The sequence below is a fragment of the Chinchilla lanigera genome, unplaced genomic scaffold (assembly GCF_000276665.1).
Source record: "Chinchilla lanigera isolate Chin_1 unplaced genomic scaffold, ChiLan1.0 scaffold00057, whole genome shotgun sequence".
NCBI classification, from domain to species: Eukaryota; Metazoa; Chordata; class Mammalia; order Rodentia; family Chinchillidae; genus Chinchilla; species Chinchilla lanigera.
The window spans coordinates 4,022,394-4,028,593 of NW_004955458.1; the positions used below are offsets into that span (position 1 = coordinate 4,022,394).

At 50.3% G+C, this 6,200-nt stretch overlaps 1 protein-coding gene across 1 annotated transcript in view; it reads right to left on the reverse strand.

Moving 5' to 3' along the window:
- Positions 1–6,200, reverse strand: part of Timeless (timeless circadian clock) — a 30,381-nt gene that overhangs the window by 23,251 nt on the left and 930 nt on the right. The window lies entirely within an intron of this gene.

Consider the following 6,200-nt stretch of genomic DNA (forward strand, 5'->3'; position numbering starts at 1 on the left):
TTCGAGACCAGCCTGGGCTACACAGTGAGCTCAAGGTCAGCCTGAACTGCATAGCGAGACCCTGTCTCAAAAAGACCAAAAAAAAACCAAACCAAAACAAAACAAAAAACCCTCAGGATAAAGTATTATACTTCAGGACATAAAAAGAATTGAGATGTGATATATACACACACTAACACCTCACAATGAATGTAATCACTATGTACTGCAAACATATACTAATAAAAAATCAAGTATAGCCCAAATTTAATAAATTTCACTTTATGAAGACATTCATGTATATTGTCTTTATTCTCACATTTCATCATCGATGAGAACTTTACAAAAGTTAAACCTTAAACCTAGTGGACCTGGTAATTTAAGAAGGCTATTAGTTACTTTTGCCACTCAGTTAAGTAACAAGCAGTTCAGATGAAGCAGTAACGATCTGAAATTAATACATACAAGCTTCAAGATGCAAAAGCCAAAGGAAGACAAGAGAGAAAATGTTAAATACATTTGCAATTCAAAGTAGAACACAGCTGGGCATGGTGGCACATGCCTGTTATCCCAGCACTCAGAGGCTGAGGAAGGAGGAACCTGTGAGTTCGAGGCCAGCCTACACTACAGAGCAAGACTTCGGGGAACACTGTGGACTGCTTCAAAGCTCGGGTTGTCTGAAGACCCACGAGGAGGTGAACCTGCTGTGTAGCGCAGGTACAGAGCGGGATACACTTACACAGTCATGACTAAGCATGAGACAACCACGCATGTGCACGGTTAAGCCGGCACACAAGCACGCGAGGGATAACAGCATACAGAAGTGAGGACAGTAAAGATGCAAACGCTCCTTTTCTTGTTGCTGCCCTTGCTCTTGCTGGTACCTGCTTTTGAATGGATGTCCGCCCCATGTGCACTCTCTGCCCTGGAAACCTCACCTGAAAATATATCCCTCCAGGCCCCGGCCTCCACACCCGGCACAGTCGGCAGGCTGAGGTGAGTGTCCCCTCCCCGCCAGTTGCGGACACGGGGCCAGATGGTGAGGGAGAGCCCTGGGGAATTGCTGACCTCACCCTGGTGATGTGGAGCCACTTTTCTGGCAGCTCGGAAGGCCCTGGAAGATGAGAAAGCAGTCTGTCTGGAACCTGGGGATATTTTGAAAGCCTTAAAAGCAACACACTCGCCAATCCCTCCCTCTCACTGTGACATGGCAGGGCAGGCTGCTTCGCTGTTCGCCACCCTCTTCCGCCGTGTAAACCAAGAGGCGACGGCCTCGCCCAGCAAGCAGACCAGCTGCAGCGGAGCTCACGCTGTGAGGCATGGGAAGCACTGCCTCCTCCAGAGGCATCTCCAGGAGCGTAGGTCTCATGTCCAAGAGGGCCCCTGGGAAAGCCCCCAGGTTCTGCATGCTAGGCCCGCTGTTCACCAGACGGTGGAGGGAGAGGAACCCCTAGCCCAGGGAGGCGAACTGGGAGGCCCACTCATCTCTGCCTGGCACAAAATGTACATGACCTATAGAGCCATGGAGCTGTGGCAGCGGCAAAACAACTAAAACGAAAGGTGGGTGAAATCGTGCCCCTGTGGCTACGGGACGATGGGGCTGATAACACACAGGTAAGCCCACGGGAGGAGTCCCAAATAGCCACCCCAGCCAGCACCCCTCTAGGAGGCGGGTTCCGCAGGACGTGCAGAGGACGCCCCACGAGCAGGTAACCAGACTGTGATAAACTGGTTGACGGCAGCGGCTCGCCTGGTTTGGGAGCAGCCAGGCGACCTGCTGGAGCAAGTCACAAGGTGGACAACCTACTCAGACCCACTCTCTGTGCTGTGGGAAATGGACATGCGCCAAATGGCGTTTGCTACACAGTACCAGAGCCCCGATGAGGAACTGCTCACGGCATGCACAAAGGACACGATTTTGTCGAGTGGGCCGGCTGGCACGTTCGGGACAGTGGCAGCCCTTCTAGCCCCCTCCACGGATCTCCTGACCCCCAACACTGCGGATGCCTGCGGGATGTGGAAGGAAAGCGCCAAGGTAAGGCGAGACCAGTACAAACCAAACCACCAAAAGCGAAAAAGCGGGCAGCCCCCCAAGCAGAGTCAACCCCCCATGGACAGGCAGAAGGTCGGCTGGTACCAAATCTGGACGGACCTGCTGGCTGCCAGCTTAGCCTCAGAGAAGATGGGCAGGCCGCCCTGGGATGTGCTGCGGACTCTGCGGTCGCAGCTGCATCCTGAACAGCAGTAATGGCTGATGGGCCAAAGACAAAAGCAGCCCCAGGGAAGCAAGAGCAAGTGACACTGGCCTCCTTTTACCCACGTTAGGAAGCAGGCCAAGGCACACAGCTAACGAGGGCCCTGGGGGACTGCAGGCCACATGTGAAACTATTAACTGATCCTCGAAGAATGTACAGTGTGTACTAGCGCTGTGGATACCGGGGCCGAGCCAGCATGAATCTGTGGCATGCCGGACCATTTCACAGGGCAAACTGTCTTGAAATTGGAAGCAGCAGGGTGATACGCCCTGCACGGAGCCCGTTCAACTCCCCAGTGTGGCCTGTGCAGAAATCAGATGGGACACGGAAAATGAGTGTGGATTACCGGGAACTGAATAAAGTGACTCCTCCTTTGCAGGTGGAGTGCCTAACCCTGCAGACTTGATGGATCGTCTCACCCTGACACTGGGTCAATGCCATTATTTGTGGATCTGGCCAATGCCTTCTTCTCCACTGCTATCATGCCGGACACTCAGAAGCAATCTGCCCTCACCTGGGAGGACAGCCAATTGCACAGCCGGCTTTGTGTCTTTGTGTCGTGGTCTACTAGTGGCCCAGGACCCGGCCACGTGGACCAAGCCACATGCTGTGGTCACTGTTTCATTATATTACGTTAACCTCTGACTGCCTTGCAGATTTGGAAGCTGCTGCGCAGTCTGATGGCTACTTTGCTGGCCTGGGGGTGGGCTGTCAACGAAGGCAAGGTCCAGGGACCTGGCCTGTCTGTCAAATTCTTGGGTGTCGTCTGGACAAGTAAGACAAAACTAATTCCTGATGCCTTAATTGATAAAATCCTGGCATACCCCACACCCACGATAGTACGCCAGTTACATGGGTATGTGGGCTTGCTGGGTTTCTGGTAGACGTTTGTACCACGCCTAGCTACACTGCAGCACCGCTTACATCGGCTGACCAGAGGGGGCGTGACATGGGACTGGACATTCGCAGCGTAAGCTCCTTTTCAGGACTCAAAAAGACAGCTGCACAGGTACAAGCTCTTCAGGTCCTGGACCCTGCCCTGCCATTTACCTCACAGTGACTGTGGAGGACGCTGGGTTTGGCCGGGGGCCCACGGCAAAAGCAAGGGAAGTGGAAGCGCCCTACCGGATTTTGGTCAGAGTTACGGAAAGGAGCCGGAAGCCGGTATTCCCTGACTAAGAAACAGTTAGCAGCAGTGCACGCTGCTCTGCACGCCTGTGAGGGGACACGGGGCAGCGGACAGCGGAGCTGCAGGCTAACGACGGAGGGCCGGGTCCGCACATGCGCAGTGAGGCCCGGGAGGGGAGGCGCCCAGGCCGCCCAGCGTGTGAGGCTACAGTCTGGGGACCGCACGCGGCACGGGGAACTGTACAAGATGATGGTGCACGGGTCACGACCCCGAGCCCCGAGGCAGGAGGGAAAGGGGGACCCGATGCCTGGTACACAGATGGGTCCCGCTGGGGCCCAACCTCACAGTGACTGCAGGTGCCATCCAACCTGGTACAGAAATTCTCTGGCTTAAAACCGGAGCAGGCAGAGCTGCGGGCAGAGTGGCTACTCGTGATACATAAAAAGGCCCCTATGAGCGTGCGCTGAAGTTATTTCCAACGGCCCCTTTATACGAGCCCCGCCTCCACATACTAGGAGTTGCTCAGCACATTAAAAGGGGGCAAAAATCCAACACGACATAAAGCTCTCCCTTGCCCCACACCGGCTATTCCTCCTGTTCCCCTTAAAGGCTGATGTTTCACTGCCCTGGGCCTCCCGCCTTCTCCTCACTGCCCCCCACGGTGTCCTTCAGCAAAGCCACCTACTCCGCACCTCAGCCGTCACCCAAGCCCGCAAACCCGAATCTCGGGTCCTCCTGAACCCCCAAGGCACCAACCCCACAGGTTAGACTGAGCGATGAATATCCTTCATCTCACACAGGACACGTTCAGAGTTGAACTCATTCTCCCCGTCTGTCTCTCCTGTTTTGGATCTCTCAAACACTGACACTACCTAAGCTGTTAAATCAGAAGAAACCCAGGCGTCGTCTTAGCTACCTCCATCTCCCTTACCTTCCTTAAGCTCATCTGCCCTCACGTACCCCCACTGCTGACTGCCTTAGTTCAGGTCCTGAGGGTCTTGTTTGATTATTCAACTGCTTCCTAATTTCTTTCTCCCTCCAATCTTACTCCCTTAAATCTAGCCACAATATAGTTACTTGATTTGCCCATATAACCGCCCTCTCTAAAACGCTTCAAATGGGCTGCAGCTACAGTTCAGTGGTGGAGCATGTGGTTAGCAGGTGTGAGGCCCTGGGATCAACCCAATACCAAAAACCAAGCAAAAACGTGAAGGGGATACGTAAGGAAATTCAGCTGGGTGTGGTGATGCAAGTCTGTAGTCCTACCTATTCAAGAGGTTAAGGCAGGACAGCTTGAGCCTAAGAGTTTGAAGTCAACCTCAGTAAGAGAAAGAGATACTGCCTAAAAAAAAAAACAAAAAACAAAAACAAAAACAAAAAACGAAGAGGAAAAAGAAAAGAAAAACTCCGTAGTGATGTCTCTGGAGAGAACTGGGGACTTTAGGGCCAAAAAAATACTTATCTAGGACTAGAAGTTCCATTTGACCCAGCTATTCCCCTCCTTGGTATCTTCTCAAAAGAATTAAAAGCATCACACCACAGCAATATATGCACACCCGTGTTTATAGCAGCACAGTTTGTAATAGCCAAATCTTGGAAACAGCCCAAATACCCATCAACTGATAAGTGGATAAAGATGTGGGTTTTTTTTCCACAATGGCGTACTACTCTGCCATAAAAAAGGGCACACTTAAGAAATTGCTAGGTAAATGCACGCACCTTGAGAGCATGCTCTTAAGTGAAATAAATGGGACACACATGTGGAAATACTGAATCATTTCTCTGGTGTGAGAAAACAAAAGTGTAAATAAGGCCTTTAATGTATAACAGTATTGTGAAATAGGAAGAAAATGTTCAAATGGAGAGGAGAAACAAGGAGGAGGGAGGGGACAGGGAAAGAAGGGAAAATTAAAAAAAAGAAGGAAAAATGGAAACAAAACAGGAGGGGTTGAAGGGAGGGGAATGGGAAAAAAGTCAAGTTATTTCTTGTTGCTATTCGGTAGTCAAGTTATATCATGAACAGGTACAAATTCTCTATGATGAATGTAATCATTACGTACATCTCAAATGTACCAATAAAGTCTGATTTAAAAAAAGAAAGATATTTATCTTCCGTTTTGGTACTATTTGAATTGTTTACCATTAATGTACATGATCACACAAAATCAAAGTTTGACAAGCTCCCCCCCCATGCCCACAATACAAAGTACTTTATGATCTGCCTGCTGTTATCTTTCAAACCTCTTGCAAAAACCACTCCTGTCCACAAGGCCCTTCTCTCATCTATGCACTCTGTGGACCCCAGCAGACGCAGATTGCCTAAGAACAAGAACTTTGTCTTACAGATCTTTGAATTTTGAGAGGCTGGTTATTGGATCAAAATTTCTAGTAGGCAGGGGTTAGGCAAGGTGTTTCGAAAATACTCCTCTGGTGATTCTACATGCGATCCCCTGTTAACACCTGCACTAAAATATAAACCTCTCGAGCTCAGGAATCATCATAACCTGCGTAATGTAGGTGCTCAATAAACGCTTGACTAAACTGAAGCAGACAAGTCTGAAGGATGAGAGGAGAGGCTGGGGCTGGAGATGCAGAGGTGGCAGGGTGTGTGTGCAAGTGCAGTGCAGGAGGAGTAAGAAAGTCAGGGAGAACTGCTTTACCACCCTGTACCTCTAACTGAAGAATTCTCATGTATGTTTTTACTACTAGACTATGAGTTTTTCCAGGACAGAAACTTTGTCCTATTCACTTCTGTAAATAGGAGGAGCTCTATAACCTTTTATTAAGTTGCTGAGTGCCAATGACAATACAGGGGGTTCAATACTTCAGGGATATGT